At 35.9% G+C, this 18,377-nt stretch overlaps 1 protein-coding gene across 9 annotated transcripts in view; it reads right to left on the bottom strand.

The window, feature by feature from the left end:
- The window catches only part of AGO3 (Argonaute 3), a 241,481-nt gene extending 226,146 nt beyond the window's left edge, over positions 1-15,335 (bottom strand). For 7 of the 9 annotated variants that reach the window (XR_015271751.1, XR_015271752.1, XR_015271753.1 and 4 more), the window contains exon 1: positions 15,252-15,335. The gene's annotated coding sequence lies outside the window, so the exon portion shown is untranslated. Of the gene's footprint in view, positions 1-15,247 lie in introns of all 9 variants that reach the window. The other 2 variants (XM_020957702.2, XM_086833003.1) reach the window with 2 other exon arrangements.
- Positions 15,336-18,377: the final 3,042 nt, after the last annotated feature.

Here is an 18,377-nt window from a genome sequence, read left to right as displayed (position 1 = left end):
AGTTATTCTGGATAAAAAGCTCTCATGGAAAGATAACATTGCAGAAAGAGTAAGGAAAGCAAGCATTGCATTCTACTCCTGCAGGAAAATGTTTGGGAACAAATGGGGACTGCACCCAAAGATAATTCTATGGCTCTACACTGCAGTGGTACGGCCAATTCTAACATACGGATCCCTAGTATGGTGGCCGGCACTAACTAGGGCTTACAACAGAACGAAGCTGACACGGATGCAACGGGCAGCGAGTGCGGGGGCCGTGGGTGCAATGCGCTCATGCCCCGCGGCTGCTCTCAACGCTATCCTAGATATAATGCCGATAGAGCTGTTCGTGAAGGACACTGCGGCACAGAGCGCAGTAAGACTGAAGGCGAGCAATTGCTGGAGGGACTACGGCGCCGGGCACGGCAAGATCCTTTCAAACAGCGGCATTAACACAGACGTTAAGACCGACTACATGAATGAAATTCGGGAACGCATTCTCGACATCATACCCATCAAGGGATGACTGGAGTAGGGGCAGAATAGTAGTGGAGAACGAGGTGTCCCTCTACACCGATGGCTCAAAAATGAGCTGCGGCGTAGGGGCTGGGATCTTCGCTGAAAATTGGGGAATTGAGAAGGCTTTCAATCTCTCCAGGGACGGTCTTTCAGGCTGAGTTACTAGTCATGAGGGAAGCAGTCGAACTTTCCTTAAGGCAGGACCTCAGGGGCAAAAGAATTCGAATCTACTCGGATAGCCAAGCGGCTATAAAATCCCTATCTGCCGTGAAAACAAACTCACAACTAGTGGCAGAATGCAAGAAGGCCCTTAATAGACATGCCGACAAAAATAAGGTACAAGTAACAAAGGTACCGGGACACAACGAGATCCCAGGTAATGAGAAGGCAGACGAACTAGCCCGTGAAGGCTCGGCGGGGCTAAGTTCTGACTTCGAATTACCAATCTCCCTAAACGCGATCCAGACAAGGATCCATGACCACTTTAGACAGATAGCTAGTAAAGAATGGCAAAGGAAGAGCGATCACAGAAGGTCAAGGGAATGTTGGCCGAGGTACGACAAGAAACGAACCAGGGAACTGCTATCCAACAGCAAGCGGGATATCAGCAGGTTCACGGCACTCACCACGGGACATTGGGCGATCGGTTCGCACGCAATGAAGTTGGGACTGCCATACAACGCAATCTGTAGAAGCTGTAAGCAACCTACAGAGCAAGAGACACCGGAACATCTGCTCTGCTTCTGCCCAGCGCTAAACCACATCAGATTTCGCCACTTCGGTGCCTACCAGATGGAGTCACTGAGAAGCATAGGAAAGCTGAAAGTTTCAGCAATCCTATGTTTCCTTGCTGACTCTGGATGGTACTGATAGTGAATAACAACAAAAAAACAGAGGGAGTGAAACAAAAAGGAGCTTAGCTCTAATTCGAGGCCCCAGCAATGGGCCTCACCACTGTAACCTACCTACCTACCAGCGGTAGCCGACTACTGTAAATGCGCCTCATTGTAATTTGTTTTGTATATATGAAGTAATAGTTGGTTATACACTAATAGCTAACTTATTAATTAAGAGTATTAGCTGCTGTGGCCCACAATTCGTCTGGTTATTTACATATAAAGGTATTTACATATTTATACCCTTGCAGGGTATTATAATTTCAGTCAGAAGTTTGCAACTCAGTGAAGGAGTCACCTCCGACCATATAAAGTATATATATATTGATCAGCATCAACAGCCGAGTCGATCTAGCGATGTCCGTCTGCCCGTTTTTACGCAAACTTGTCCCTCAGTTTTGAAGCTATCTGAATGAAACTTTGTAGTTAGTGTTCTTTATACTCTCACTCGTATATATGTCGGAACGGGCCGGATCGGACAACTATATCATAAATCTCCCATAGGAACGATCGAGAAATGAATACAATTAAATTTTGTAACTTTTTCAGTTTTCAACAGATTTTCATCAAATTTAAGATTTAGTAATTTTATATTTCTCTACAATTTTTTGTAAAATTTTATGAAAATTGGACAACTCATATAGCTGCCATACAAACGATCGTTTAATATAGAGGAAAATTGCAAAACTGTGAATGTAAAACTGTAAATATAATATGAATAGGTAAATGAAATGAAAGCAGGCTTTATTGCATAGTTTTTTTTACATATATATATACAATTTATATTGTATTATTAGTCATCGAAATTCTATCTGCAAGGGTATATAAACTTCGGCGTGCCGAAGTTAGCTTCCTTCTTTGTTACATATTAAACTTACGGACTAAATGTTGTTAGGTTTGTAAAGAGAGGATTTTGTTTGGTGTTATACTTGTCAGTGAGCTGTTGTGCCCACTCTCTTATTGCATTTTATACAGATGTTGCTAGATGTTATTGGATCCAAATTAGTTTGATTTTTGGAAAAGTTAGGTGATTGATTAAGTTTTTTATTTTTATTGGGGTCATAGAAGTAGTTGGGGTTTGTAATAGGGATAGGGATAGGATTGGGAGCCGGAGCATTTCACATATTCGCTGTTTTCACAGATTTTCACGGCTTCATGAATGGCTATGTTTTAGCTAGAGAGAACGGAGGAGTACTGGGGTAGAAGCCCAGATTTGACAGTTTTTATCTGTCTGTTACACTGTAGCCCACTACAATCGTGTGTATAAATTAATTGGAAATTATGTATGTAGTGTTTTGTGGCTTTTAGAATAGTTCTTGGGCTGTGGTTTTTGCTTGGGTAGATTTTAGTTGAAGAATATGCTATCCACCTTGCAGAAATCAATGATTTTGTCTGTTGTGCTAGGGTATCTCTAGGGTATTCTCTTTTTATGGTTTCGACTAGTTTGCCTATTGGAGAGCCATGGGAGAGTATTAGCTTTGTAACGAGATTGCCTGCAGAGTTTGCATCTGTTTTCTATTGAGCTTATTCTATCTTGACTGTTCCAGTTTCCGCAAGCAATTCTTTTTCATCGTGTGCCTCACTTGCTGCTTGTTGCAGTCATCCTGTGTCCCGTACGACTAGAGTTGTTTTGAAAAAAACTCCGATATTAAAACCGCAACAAAAGAACACGACTTCAGTTTGCCGAAAACAATTTGGAAACAAATTGGGCCTCGGTATGGAATTTTAACTTAATGTTGGTTATAAAGGTTTTTATCAATATTACACATTTAGATAATTTTTTCTGATGAGAAAAAATTTAATCTTGATGGCCCAGGTTGGTTTCGTCCCTATTGGCGTGATTTTGGTAAGGATCACCTTATGTTCCCAGCATGCAATTTTGGAGGCGGATCAGTTATGGCTTGGGGAGCTTTTCATGCGTCTGGTACGCTTGAACTGTGCTTTAAAAGCTCAAAAATTAAAAGTGCAGACTACAAAAATGTGTTACAAGATCATCTTCTGCCATTTTCGAATCAAAATAAGGACCAACATTTTGTTTTTATGCAGGATAATACGTTCATACCTAAAGAAAAGAGACGCAACGGTTTCTCATTGACAATAAAATAAATGTTTTGGATTGGCCGGCTTGCTCTCCTAACCTTAACACGATTAAAAACATCTGGGGTATCTTAGCCAGGCAAGTTTACGCCAACAACAATAAATTTGAGACTTGAAAGTCTCAAAAATGAAATTTTAAGACAATGGTCTCTCTTGGACCGAAATATCTAAAAAACTTAATTCAATACCTTAACAAATTTTTGAAGTGGGAAAAGGCACAATGCGCCGTTATAAACTATTAATATTTATTTATAAACAATTGAAAAATATTGAAATGTGTCGTATCATTTTGCAGCGTAGCCTAAATTAAGGCGCGTGTCCTTTTTTACCGTTACTTGAAAACGAGTGATGCAAACAAGGATAAGAATAGCGCATTTTGTGCACTACTGTTTGTGCTATCATTTGCTATACTTTATTTTGATCTACTGTGTGTTTCCATCCTCCCACGACCGCTGAAACAAAAGTTTTATAGGTGTATAATTATGAACAGGAGTGTATTTGCGTTACAATTCTTGGGGCATCGCTCCTTGTATTTTGCTTAGTGTATCTTTCCGGGACAAACTCCTCCCGGGGAGTGTCAGTGAGCTGCTGTGCCCACTCTCTTATTGCATTTTATACAGATGTTGCTAGGGATCCAAATTAGTTTGATTTTTGGAAAAAGTTAGGTGATTAGGTTTTTTATTTTGGTCATAGGAGTAGTTGGGGTTTGTAATAGGGATAGGGATAGGATTGGGAGTCGGGGCATTTAACATATTATCCGCTGTTACTGATCAGATTTTCACGGCTTCATGAATGGCTATGATTTAACTAGAGTGAACGGAGGAGTACTGGGGTAGAAGCCCAGATTTGACAGTTTTTATCTGTCTGTTACACTGTAGCCCACTACAATCGTGTGTATAAATTAATTGGAAATTATGTAGGCAGTTTTTAATGAAGTGGAAAAGTTGGTGGTAGATTATGGGAGGAGTAGTGATTTTGTTGTATTAGGATTGTGGCTTTTAGATTAGTTCTTGGGCTGTGTTTTATGATTGGGTAGATTTTAGTTGGAGAATATATATATTTTAACTGTTTACTCTCTTTAAGGCATAGAAGGGTACGTTGATAAATTAGATTTATAAATTGTATTTATGTGTAGAAGAGGGTTGCATTTTCTTGTATTTAATTTTGCAATTTGAAGAAGGCATTTTCACGCATTTCATTTCAGTTTAACCGTTTACCACTTAAGGCTAGTGATAGCTCCTTTTTTGCCAATCACTTAATTTAATAAAAGATTTTAATGTTGCTCAACAGGCCGCCTGATTTTCAGTGTTGGCCAAAAGTAGTGGTAAGTAAAGCTTGATTTTGTAGAAGGTCAATTAATTAACTTGATTTAATATTCACAGTTGAAAAGTTAAACAATTTAAAGAGGGTTTCAAGGCCAAAACTAGAATCGTTTGGGTGCATAAAAGGCATATATATAGATTTATGTACTTACAAATACATAATAATAAATTGCATACAAAACAGACTTTTGGCTTAGCATGTCACCTTAGACGTTAGACGGAAATCTAGCTCCAGCGAAGTATATGTATATATATATATAAATAAGATATATAAATTGCATCATACCTTGATTTGTGATCAACTTTAGCTTGAGAGAACACTACAACTACAGACATAAATTAGGTGACACGAGACAGAGACATGAAACAGGTAGAAATACCGCGCGTTGCTAGCGACGACTATTGAATACTCTGTGTTGAACGAAACGAATCGAATCGAATACGAACGAGCTCGATACTATTGATGCGCTTTAAAGAATACTAGGCGTGAGTGTCGCGCTAAATAACTAAAACTAGGAAGCCCAGAAAGAAGCTCAAGATGAAACCGGCACCCAGAGCAGTTTATCCTGCTCCTTGTCGACGGCATCTTTGATTTGGGTGCACATGTGCTTGATGCTGACACCAGGTATGACGGCTGATATGTACTGCTTGTAGTCGGTCTCCAGCTTCATGGCCCGCTCGTACATCTCCTTGGCCGCCTTGGCCGAGATGGGATCCATCTTGCAGGAATCAATGATTTTGTCTGTTGTGCTAGAGTATCTGTATTCTCTTTTTATGGTTTTGACTAGTTTGCCAATTGGAGAGCCGTCGGAGAGTATTCGCTTCGTAACGAGATTGCCTGCAGAGTTTGCATCTGTTTTCTATTGAGCTTATTTTATCTTGCCTGTTCCAGTTTCCACTTCCGAAACTTCTAGACGGATTCGGATTTCTGACACCTGTTATAGTTTTAGCTTCCGAAAAATCCCCACGGATGCTGATTTTCCTATGTAAGAGTCATCTCCGACCATATAAAGTATATACATATATTCTTTATCAGCACATTATTTTTAAAGCTTTTAAAGCTTTCTCAATGAAACTTTGTAGTTAGTCTTCTACTCCCACTTGCATGTAAGTCGGAAAAGGTCGGATCGGACGACCACACCATTTAGCTGCCATAACGATCCAAAATTTTTAAGAAAAAACAATATAACCTTTCTAATATTCAATATATTGCCATAGAAACGATAGTTAAATGCATATGAAATTTAAAACTTCGAATGTAAAACTTTAGAACTGTAAATATAGTATGTATAGATGAATGTAGATAATGTAGGGATTACTTACATAAATATATGTCATTTATTGTATTATTATTAATGATCGAATTGCAATCTGCTAGGGTATATGAACTTTGGCATGTCGAAGATAGCTTCGTTTCTTAATTTATCGTAATGCCATTGGAACACGTAACATGTAACATTCCAGGTAAATCTACAGATTCCAAAAATTCCATAGGAAAATTGGTAACTTCGCCCGGTTTACAGTGTCAACCAATAACATCTCGTTAACTTCGCGTGTGCATGCCGCTATTCTTATTTGTGTATTTCATTGAGTTTTTTTCTCAAATTTAATTGTGCTGCTACTTCTTGCCTATGCTTTCTTTTGTATTCCTCTTTGTGCCTTCCCCGTTTAGCCGTTGCGGCATCTTAACGTTACTCGTTAATGTAAACGTAACTCTCTCATTACCCCGCTCTGTTTGTGCCGCTTATCTTACATTATCTATTGATTTCTCTCTAGCTTATCTTTACACATAAAAGTACAGAGGTAAGTCCCGATAATGACTACACAAATGGTTTGCTTTGGTAAAACCCGCAGAAAAGCTATTACTACAGGTGGCTGTGCGACTACATCTTGCACGCCATGTAAGGCCTGTTGCAAGGTGGTAATGGAGATAATGTCTATTATGTGGCAACCATGGGCTGTTTTAAGGACATATTATTGAGTTTTCGTATCTAATTTAAAAGCCTTACGCTTTTAAATAATAGGCACAGCCCTCGACCCCAGAATCAATTACAATAATATAACGGCGCGGGAGATATCCGTTTGGTTCCCTGAGGCCCCAAATAATGACCCCTCAAAGCCCCATAAATTTTAATATTTCCGCCCAGGATGTCAGGACCGGACTACCGGCCAATAATGACACGGCAGATAACCATCTCTCCTGATCAAACATCGGAAGAGGTAATCCCCCTAATCCAAGGCAAAATTAGTGCCGAAACAAGAAAGGAAGCTAACTTTGGCAAGTCGAAGTTTATATACCCTTGCAGGTAGAACTTCGATCACTAGTATTTAATGGAATACAAATTATATATATTTAAGTTAAAAAACAACGAAGTAATGCCTGCATACATTTTATTCATATTATATTTACAGTTTTCATTTTCCTCTATATCTAACGATTTTTTGTATGGCAGCTGTATGATATTGTCGTTCGATTTCCATAAAATTAAACCCGAAATTTTATACAGAGGTGCTCAAAAGTATTTACACAAATTCACGATTATTTTATCACCAATTTTTTTTTAGTTATTATTCTTGTTGTTATTGACCGATTTTTCTGAAAAATTTTTTATCTCATAGATTGATCTATTCAAAAAACAAGTAGAAAATGTGTCTGTTTATTTTGGATATACCTTAATAAACTGAATTGAAAGCCTTCATCGATACCAAATCAAATTGTTTTAACTATCAATAAAGTAACATGAGTAACAATATTAAATTTGAGTACCATTAAAATTAAGACGAAATAAAATTATGTGCAAATATTTCACTGTAGATGTATTTATTCTTTTACTTATAGCACTTTTCTATGAACCGTTTTTTGGCTTGCATCTTCACAGATCCATCTTCAGGGAAATCGGTCAACAACAACAAGAATAACAACTAAAAGAAATTTGGCTATGGAAATGGTCGCTGGGTAAATACTTATGACTATCGTCGTAATAATACAAAATATCTTAAATTTGATAAACCCTTCGGCGTACAATTAACAAAAAAGGGAACAACGGCAAAGCCACTCGCAAAAAAAAACTCTAATCTCTTAGCGCAACCGACCCAACTTGAATAAACTTTGACCTGGAGTACTCCAAAAAGGACCAAAATTGGTGGGAGAATGTTATTTTCCCACATGAAAATTTATTTAACGTCTTCGGCAGGCAAGACGATGGTTTGGCGAATACCAAATACAGAGCTTAAAAAAAAAATCACCTAAGACCCACTGTGAAGCACGGCGGCGGAAGATTATGGTATTATGAACCAAGATCAGTAGCTAAAAATTATGAATGAAAATTTAAAGCCGTCGGCAGAGAAAATGGGCGTTGAAAAGACCTATAAGTTATACCAGGACAATGATCCAAAGCACAAGGCCCATAGAATTAAGTCCTGGCTGATGGTCAACTGTCCAAAAGTCTTGAAAATGCCTCTCCAATTACCTGATCTCAATCCAATTAAGAATTTGTGGAGTCAATTGGACCGCCGTGTACATAAGGCGCCGATATCGTCTATATCAGATTTAAAGGATCGATTTCAAGAGTGGGACAAAATTGACCCCGAATACACTAAAAAAATTATTAGTATAAGATTTTTTTCTGAAAAAAAAAATTGTAATTTCGTACTTATCTATATATATATAAATGAAACCCGTTTTTTTTGTAGTTTTCTAATACTCTGTACAAGGTTCTTACGGAACCATATATAAAGAAAATCTCACAAAAAATTGAAAAATATATATTGAAATTTGCATATTTTTAAAAAACGCGCGTAACAAATGTCAACGTCAGCTGTAACCGGTAATCTGTGACACCATATCGATAACAAAAAAAAATCTGTGGTAATTTGTGACAACACATCCTCCGCGATAACAATAATTTTATTAAGTTTTTGATAAAATTCGTTTTGTTTAACAGACTAAGAAGATTTTTATTTGCTTATAAGTGTTTGTTAATCACGGCAAGTTAGCTTCACTTCATATCGATTTTTGGTAACTTTGGGACGACGTGCGTACGAACATCATCAAGTTTATTCACAGAACTTCAACGAAGAAAAAATGAATGCGTTAAAGTTCAAAAGAGAAACGGCGGGATTGCGCTGCGTAAGTGGAAAATTAAACTGGTTCCATTACTTTTGAAATATAAAACAAAACAAAAAAAAAATGTTCTTCAATCACCAAACGAAATGTTACATAAAACGAAGCGAACTGGTGGCGAAACGAAGTTCGCCAGTTTTCCTAGTATAAGATAAAACCGAATAATAATTTCTCATTATACTCTTGCAGGGTATTATAATTTCGGTCAGAAGTTTGCAACGCAGTGAAGGAGGCACCTCCGACCATATAAAGTATATACATTCTTGAGCAGAATCAACAGCCGAGTCGATCCAGCCATGCCAGTCTGTCCTTTTCTACGCAAACTAGTCTCTCAATTTTGAAGATATCTGAATGAATCTTTGTAGTTAGTCTTCTATATACTCTATACTCTACTATATGTCGCAACGAGCCGGATCGGACGACTATATAGTTGCCATAGGAATGATCGGACAATTTTTCCAAAAATGAATATAACACTTTTAGTTTTTAAAAGAATTTGATTAAATTTTAGATATATCCATATATCCATTATTTAACAATTTTCTGTAAACTTTTATAAAAATCGGATAACTAAATCATATAGCTCCCATAGAAACGATCGAGAAATTAATATATTTAAAAATTATAGCTTTTTCAGTTTTCAACAAATTTTAATCAAATTTGAGATATAGCCATTTTATATTTGTTTACAATTTTGGGTAAAATTTTATGAAAGTCGGACTACTATATCATATAGCTCCCATAGGAACGATCGAGAAATGAATTATGAATTAAAAATTATAACTTTTTCAGTTTTATATATTTCTCTACATTTTTTTTTGTAAAAATGCAAAACTGTGCATGTTAAACTGCAAATATAATTCATTGTTGTCATTGAATTCATTGTTTTTTAACATAAATGTTGTATGGATTTCTAATCATCGAAGTTCTATTTGCAACGGTATATAAACTACGGCTTGCCCAAGTTAGCGTCCTTTCTTGTTTTTTAAGTAAGTTTTAAAGATTTTATTCACGTTTAAAGTTGATAAAGAAAAAAACAGAATATTAAATAATTTGATCCACTGTATGTACACTTCCTAAAAAAAGTGTGCGTACAAACTTAGAGCGCGCAACTTTGATCTTAAATAAAAATAGTTGTATTGATGATATTGACTAAATATTTTTTTTTTTAATTAAAGACACATCTATTATTAAAAATTATAGCCAGTCTTAATATATTTCCATCCACAACTTTTTTAATTAAAATTAAAAAACAAAAAATAACCATGTTTTCGGGCAAGAAAAAGTCTGCGTACAAACTTCAATTAAGTTAAAATAAATAATAGTTTAAAACAAGAAAGGAAGCTAACTTCGGCACGCCGAAGTTTATATACCCTTGCAGATAGAACTTCTATGACTTGGAATCTCAACAATATAAATTATATTTATTTGTGTTAAAAAAAAATGAAGTAATACCTGCTTTCATTTCATTCACCTATACATATTATATTTGCAGTTTTACATTCGCAGATTTGCATTTTTCCTCCACATCAAACAATCGTTTGTATGGCACCTATATAACATAGTCGTCCGATTTTCATGAAATTTGACACATAATTTCAGACTAATACAAAATGGCTATACCTCAAATTTGATGAAAATCAGCTGAAAACTGAAAAAGTTATAAATTTAATTGTATTAATTTCTCGATCGTTCCTATGGTAGCTATATGATATAGTGGTCCGATTTTCATAAAATTTTATACAAAATTGTAGAGTATAGTAAAATGGCTATATCTCAAATTTGATCCAATTCCATTGAAAACTGAAAAAGTTAAATTTTTTTTTGTAAACATTTTCCGATCATTCCAATGGCAGCTATATGATATAGTCGTCCGATCCGGCCCGTTCCGACATATATACGAGTGAGAGTATATAGAAGGCTAACTACAAAGTTTCATTCAGATAGCTTCAAAACTGAGAGACTAGTTTGCGTAGAAACGGACAGACGGACAGAAGGACATACGGACAGACGGACATGGCTAGATCGACTCGGCTGTTGATCCTGATCAAGAATATATATACTTTATATAGTCGGAGGTGCCTCCTTCACTGCGTTGCAAACTTCTGACTGAAATTATAATACCCTGCAAGGGTATAAAAACACGCTTTTATAAATAACCAAACTAAAAAGAAGAAAATAATTTATAATTACAAACAAAATTATTAAATTTAGAGCGTTAGTATATAATTATAAACAAGATCACTAAATTCAGAGTCATTTGACTGATATATGTTATATAATGCTGTCATTAAGCACAACGTTTAAATACATGCGTGACGAGATACTCTACAGCTGCACTGTTTTTGTTAATCTAATAATTTTTTTGTAACTATCAAACATTTTCTTTTATATTTTATGTTCACAGAAATACATTTATCATTGTTTGAACAATATTTAAACATGTACTTGGCAAAGCATTGGACAGTGAAACTGTTATTTGTAGGATTTTTCTATACATTCAAAATTTTCCCCTTACAGGTAGTTGCCCTTAGAATAATTGTACTATTGATTAACTCTGAATTTAGTGATCTTGTTTATAATTATATACTATTGCTCTGAATTCAATAATTTTGTTTGTAGTTATAAATTATTTTCTTCTTTTTAGTTCGGTTATTTATAAAAGCGTGTTTTTTTATTTTTTTTTTAACTATGATTTATTTTATATTTTTTAGTGTGGGTACTTATAAATGCGTATTTTTTTAATTTTCTAAGTTATTTTTCATATTTTAGTTCGATATATCAATAATCAGTTTTTGCGGGCATGTAATTATGAAATATCTTACGAACTATTTCGTAATCTCATGATTTCATTTAAGGCCTTCGTGTTGCATGGGATTTTTTCATTGAGAAGTATGCAAAGTTTCAAGCTTATATATTTGGAAACTCTTGAAAATAGTGTTCAAAGATTCCGTTACATACATACATACATCCCGAACTAATAAAAGCGTATTAAAAACATTTATTGGTATGATATTAATTAAATTAGTAAGAAGTAGGATACCCCTTTATGTCTATTGTCTCATTCAAGCGTTTTGGCATTGAATAATAATAATTTTTAATAATAGATGTGTCGGTAATTTAAAAAAAAAACAAGAAAGGAAGCTAACTTCGGCACGCCGAAGTTTATATACCCTTGCAGATAGAACTTCTATGAATAGGAATCCATACAATATAAATTATATATATTTGTATTAAAAAACAATGAAGTAATACCTGCTTTCATTTCATTCACCTATACATATTATATTTGCAGTTTTACATTCACAGATTTGCATTTTTCCTCTACATCTACGATCGTTTGTATGGCACCTATATGATATAGTCGTCCGAGATTGTCAGTCTTCCGACAACAGCCACCGCCATTCTCATTCCTCTCAAATTTCTCGATCGTTCCTATGGGAGCTATATGATATATTAGTCCAATTTTCATAAAATTTTACACAAAATTGTAGAATAATATGAAACGGCTATATCTCAAATTTGATGAAAATCTGTTGAAAACTGAAAATGTTATACTTATTAATTGAATTAATTTCTCGATCGTTCCTATGGGAGCTATATGATATAGTCGTTCGATTTTCATAAAATTTTACACAAAATTGTAGAATAATATGAAATGGCTATATCTCAAATTTGATTAAATTCTGTTGAAAACTAAAAATTTTATAATTTTTTTTGTAAAACTTTTCCGATTATTCCTATGACAGCTATATGATATAGTTGTCCGATCCGGCCCGTTCCGACATATATACGAGTGAGAGTATATAAAAGACTAACTGCAAAGTTTCATTCAGATAGCTTCAAAACTGAGAGACTAGTTTGCGTAGAAACGGACAGACGGACAGACGGACAGAAGGACAGACGGACAGACGGACATGGCTAGATCGACTCAGCTGTTGATCCTGATCAAGAATATATTTATATAGTCGGAGGTGCCTCCTTCACTGCGTTGCAAACTTCTGACTGAAATTATAATACCCTGCAAGGGTATAATGAAGTCAACATCTTCCATACAACTATTTTTATTAAACATTAAAGTTGCGCGGTCAGTTTGTACGCACACTTTTCCTGGGTAGTGAATGTATATACATACAGTTTGTCAAGTAATTCTTTGCAAAACGAAAAATCCCTCACAATTTTGGGTTTAAACTGAAAATTTATTGACAAATACAAGAATTTTTTTTAAATTTTCTTTTATAATATTATTAGGATAACGTTAATCTATAAATATAAAAAACAAAACTTAAATATTTTATCTTAAAACATAGTAAAAAATAACAAAAACAAAAACATTGCAATTCGTATGCTGTCAATTAATTCTTTGGACTTATAAAATTATTGCAGAAAAACAGGTTTCTATGAGACTGTGAGGAAAGTCCTGAATCTCCACAAATACTCCTCACACATTGCCAGGAAGAAACCAATGCTTTCAGCTATAAATATTGAAAGGCGGTTTAATTTCTCTATCGGCCACGTTAACCAGCCTCCTGAGTATGGGGATGAAGCTTTTTTTTGTGACGAGACTAAAATAATTCTATACACTCATGGCTGACCCAATAAAGTTTGGAGGAAACCAAACACAGGTGTCCAGCCGAAGAATATCATACCAACATTCAAATTTGGCAAGTTTTCTGTGATGATAAGGGGGTGCATATCATCCAAGGGAGTTGGTGAGCTGCGGATTTTCAATGATATAATGACGAAGGAGTTTTATTTGGACATCCTTAAAAAGGAATTGTCCAGAAGCGCGGAGAAATTTGGTCTGCATGACGTAACTTGTCCAAAAAGAAATAAATATTAACTGCACCAGGAAAACGAACTCCAGCTCAAATCGCAGCTGTGCAGGACCTGGCTCCTGTTAATTGCAAAAAAGTCATTGACACTCCTGCGGAAAGCCCAGATATAAATATATATAGAAAATTGTTGGGATTTTTTGGAAAAGAAAGTGACTAAACGGACTCCAACAAATAAAAAGGGTTTAATTAAAGTAATACAGGAGAAATGGGAGAAAATTCCAGAATATTACGATTCGAAGGGGCTAATAATGCCAATGTCGCGACGCCTCCATGCTGTAATAGATGCAAATGGACTCCACATAAAATATTAACGCCGCAGCTATTATAGTTTTTAAGTTATCCTTGGTAAACTATAACGTCTTTGCAAATTGCAAAGAATTAATTGACAGCATACGAATTGCAATGTTTTTGTTTTTGTTATTTCTGACTATGTTTTAAGTTAAAATATTTAAGTTTTGTTTTTATATTTATAGATTAAAGTTATCCTAATAATATTATAAAAGACAATTTTTTAAAATTCTTGTATTTGTCAATAAATTTTCAGTTTAAACCCAAAATTGTGAGGGATTTTTCGTTTTGCAAAGAATTACTTGACAAACTGAATGTATCTTACTTCTTATTCCTTTAAAAGTTAAAATGCAAATAAGAAAGGGGATGGGTATTATATTATTGGGCTTAAATTATTGAAAAAGGGAGAGTGCCAGATAATCTAAGTTTATGCCGATTACATATGGCAACCTATGAGTTTCGTAGTTTTTTTTTATCAACGTGTGAGATAGTCGGTACCCTGCAGTACCGCGTGTCATCAACATCAACGCGCCGACTGCGACTGCGATCGAGGCGACGCTCTGCCGACTGCGACTTCTACCGAGTCGACGCACTGCCGACTGCGACTTCTACTAAGACGCTCTGCCCGCGATACAGTTACGGCGGTAGTCTAGACGGCAGTCGTTGGCAGTACCATTTCCCGGCCGTTGAGAAATTAGTTGATGAAACATCGATGATGAATTGTTTATGAATTGTTGATTAATCATCGATTAATTGTTGATGAATTTTAATTGATGATATTCTAGGACATGACCGTGTTAAATTCATCAACAGTTTGTATGGCCTGTCATCGATGAATCGTCAACAGCACCCCCTAGACTGTTGATGAAACGTTGATGAAGTAATGATGAAAGGTACTGCAGGGTAATGGCACGATTCTTGACTGAGATCGTCGTATGTATTTGATACTACTGAATAGTAGCATAACCGGCCAGAGACTTCCTCTCGCCGCTTGACGAGATCCACTCAGCGAGTTATTTAAGAATTCAAGGTCCTGGACTTTCGTATATTTGTAATAGAATATGCACATGTTCAAAATTTCATATATAAAATTACAAAACTACATTATATTAAAACAACAAAAACAATTATAACCTTTTTTTGTTTTAAATATTAGTAAAATAATAAAAGATAGCAAAAACTTACTTACATTTACTTTTATCTAACTTTTGAACTTGTAAGGAAAATTCGATTAATGATGATCGACAGACCTATTTACAACAAGAGAATTCCATATGATATCGATTAATATTTGCAAAAATCTTCGTTTAATTTTGATATTAGTAAAGTATGATTGAGAATTAAAAACATGAAAATTTTTAAGGTAGTTTTCATAGAGGATATGTTCTTTATTTTACCGTAACTTAAATAAATAACTTTGAAGTATTTTAACATCTTCTCTCATAACACAGCCGAATTTTCAACAAAACTAATGGATTTGCTTTTTTTACTTCCAGGAACAATTACTATTTACTTTTCTCTAATGCGTTTCTTGTAGATCTGGACACAAAACATAATAAGAGTAATGCTGGGCATAAAAGCTTGAGTCTAAGAAAATGGATTAGAATATTTAAATCAAAATGTTTATACCCGATTTTTTTTTAATATGGTCCTCAAAAAAATATAAACAACTATTTAGACATTTGTGAAACTTTATTTTCCGTCATCCAATATCCGTCAGGGATATATAATGCTACAACTGTTTTGCAGAAGATAAGATTTATCCTTTCAAATTGTCACCGCTCTTAATATGGTGATTGGCTTGAGGGCAATTGTTGGGAGCATACTTTTCTAATGGCGGCTCTATTACTTAAGTCATATTATACAATTGATTCTAATATTTTTCTGTAATATTTGCCCCTAAGCGATTGGCAAGCAAGTTGAACAGACTCAGGCGGGTGCATCAAGAAGAGAACGACAAGGAGAGCTTTGGAGCTGATGGACAGCTTCTTTTTTAGTTCGAGTTCCACTACTTTTTACACATGAATATAATAATCTATATATATAAAAATGCTCTGTTCGTGTCTACTTCCTTTATAGACTTGAAAGGTTCTGAACCGTTTAAGCCCAAATATTTACACAACATGTGTTGAGGTTCCAGCTCGGTTATTGTCTACTTTTGATGTTGATAGCTTATCTGCGGTTGCGAATATATCAATTTTTTTAGCGTTTCCCCGTGCCCCTACTGCTGCGCCCTCTACAGGCAGCCAGCTGAATCGAAGCATTTCCTGTCAAACATTCAAAACATATTGAAAGAAGAAACTTGAAAAGTTCTGAACCGTTTAAGCCCAAATTTTTAGAGAACATGCGTTGAGGTTCCAGCTCGGTTATTGTCTACTATTGATGTTGATAGCTTATCTGCATTTGGGAATATATCACTTTTTTCGCGTTTCCCCGTGCCCCTACTGCTGCGCCCTCTTCAGGCAGCCAGCTGAATCAAAGCATTTCCTGTCAAACATTCAAAACATATTGAAAGAAGAAACTTGAAAAGTTCTGAACCGTTTAAGCCCAAATTTTTAGAGAACATGCGTTGAGGTTCCAGCTCGGTTATTGTCTACTTTTGATGTTGATAGCTTATCTGCATTTGGGAATATATCACTTTTTTCGCGTTTCCCCGTGCCCCTACTGCTGCGCCCTCTACAGGCAGCCAGCTGAATCAAAGCAGTCGCGTTCAGCAGCAATCGATTTGATTCACTCTCAAAATAATGAACGCGACAGGGCAAGGGTAGCTGAAGCGCGTTTACAGCTTGCAGCAGATCAAAACCTGCAATACAATCGTCTTGCATTCAGATATAATCCAACTGTTGATTACAGCTCGAATCGCAATGTCGTTATTGGCCGGATGCATCAGGTCTGCATATACTGTCAGGCTCCTTCGATTGAATCAGACGAAACTTCGGTCCGAGGAATATATCCATTTGCGGGATGCTGTGATGAATGACCGTAATACAACCAACGTTGGAAAGCTCACGATTTTGCCATCCTCATACATAGGTAGTCCACGCCACATGCATGAATATGCTCAAGATGCCATGGCATATGTTCGTTGCTATGGCCGTCCAGATTTATTTATCACCTTTACATGCAATCCAGTTTGGTACGAGATAGTGCAGCTGTTATTTCCTGGACAATCGTCTAGGATAGGCATAACATCACAGGCCGTGTTTTCAGACAACAGCTCAAGTCACTGATGGATTTCATTGTGAAACATGGAGTTTTTGGATCTGTGCGGTGCTGGATGTATTCAATAGAATGGCAGAAGAGAGGATTGCCGCTTGCGCACATACTGATTTGGCTGTATGATAAATTTACTCCAGACGAAATCGACGATGTTATATGCGCTGAGATCCCACGGGCCGAGGTTGATACGGATTTGCATGAAGTTGTCATCAAGAACATAATCCATGGCCCTTGTGGAAGTGTTCCAAGCGATATCCTCGAGCATTTACAGCCAACACCGTAACAGGGGACGATGTCAACTGAAGATGGAGGGACTTCGGCAACTTTAAACATGAGAATTGGTGATATTGAGGTAGACAATCGTTGGGTGTTTCCATACTCACCACTATTGTCAAAATCATACATAGCGCACATCAACGTAGAATATTGCAATTCCGTGAAATCGATTAAATATAACTGCAAGTACGTGAATAAAGGCAGCGATATGGCAGTTTTTGGTGTTCAGGCAGACACCAATGCAGTACGAGTTGTCGATGAAATCTCTCAATACCAGGCTGGAAGATACATAAGCAGCAACGAGGCTGCATGGCGAATTTTTTCGTTCCCAATTCATGAACGCTATCCAGCTGTAGTTCACTTGGCAGTCAATTTGGAGAATGGTCAACGTGTCTATTTCACAGAACTAAATGTGCAAGAAAGAGTCCTGAATCCGCCTACGATAATTCTGACTGCCCTTTTCACCTTATGCCAGGAAGATGCTTTTGCCACAACCTTGATGTATTCAGAAGTGCCCTCTTAACCACAATATGCCACAGAGAAACGTGGCAGGGTACAGCTAGTAATAACATATTTGCTAAATTCCACTATAGAGTATTTGGTTGTTAATATTTAATATTACACTAACAAACAACTTATTAGTACTTTGATTTTGCGACTTCGTACAGTTTCTCACGTACAGCTGTTCTAAACTATTTTCCTTTCTTTTTCACAAAAAATTTACTGATTTTAACTTATTGGCAAATTAGCCTACTTTATAATAAATTAGAATGTTTGTATTTGTTTATTCTGTAAGGTTCCTATTATGGAGTATAAACCA

The sequence above is a fragment of the Drosophila serrata genome, unplaced genomic scaffold (assembly GCF_035046125.1).
Source record: "Drosophila serrata isolate PLE 108 unplaced genomic scaffold, ASM3504612v1 contig_264, whole genome shotgun sequence".
NCBI lineage: Eukaryota > Metazoa > Arthropoda > Insecta > Diptera > Drosophilidae > Drosophila > Drosophila serrata.
Note: the sequence above shows the minus strand (reverse complement) of the source record. Positions and strands in the feature narration are given on the sequence as shown.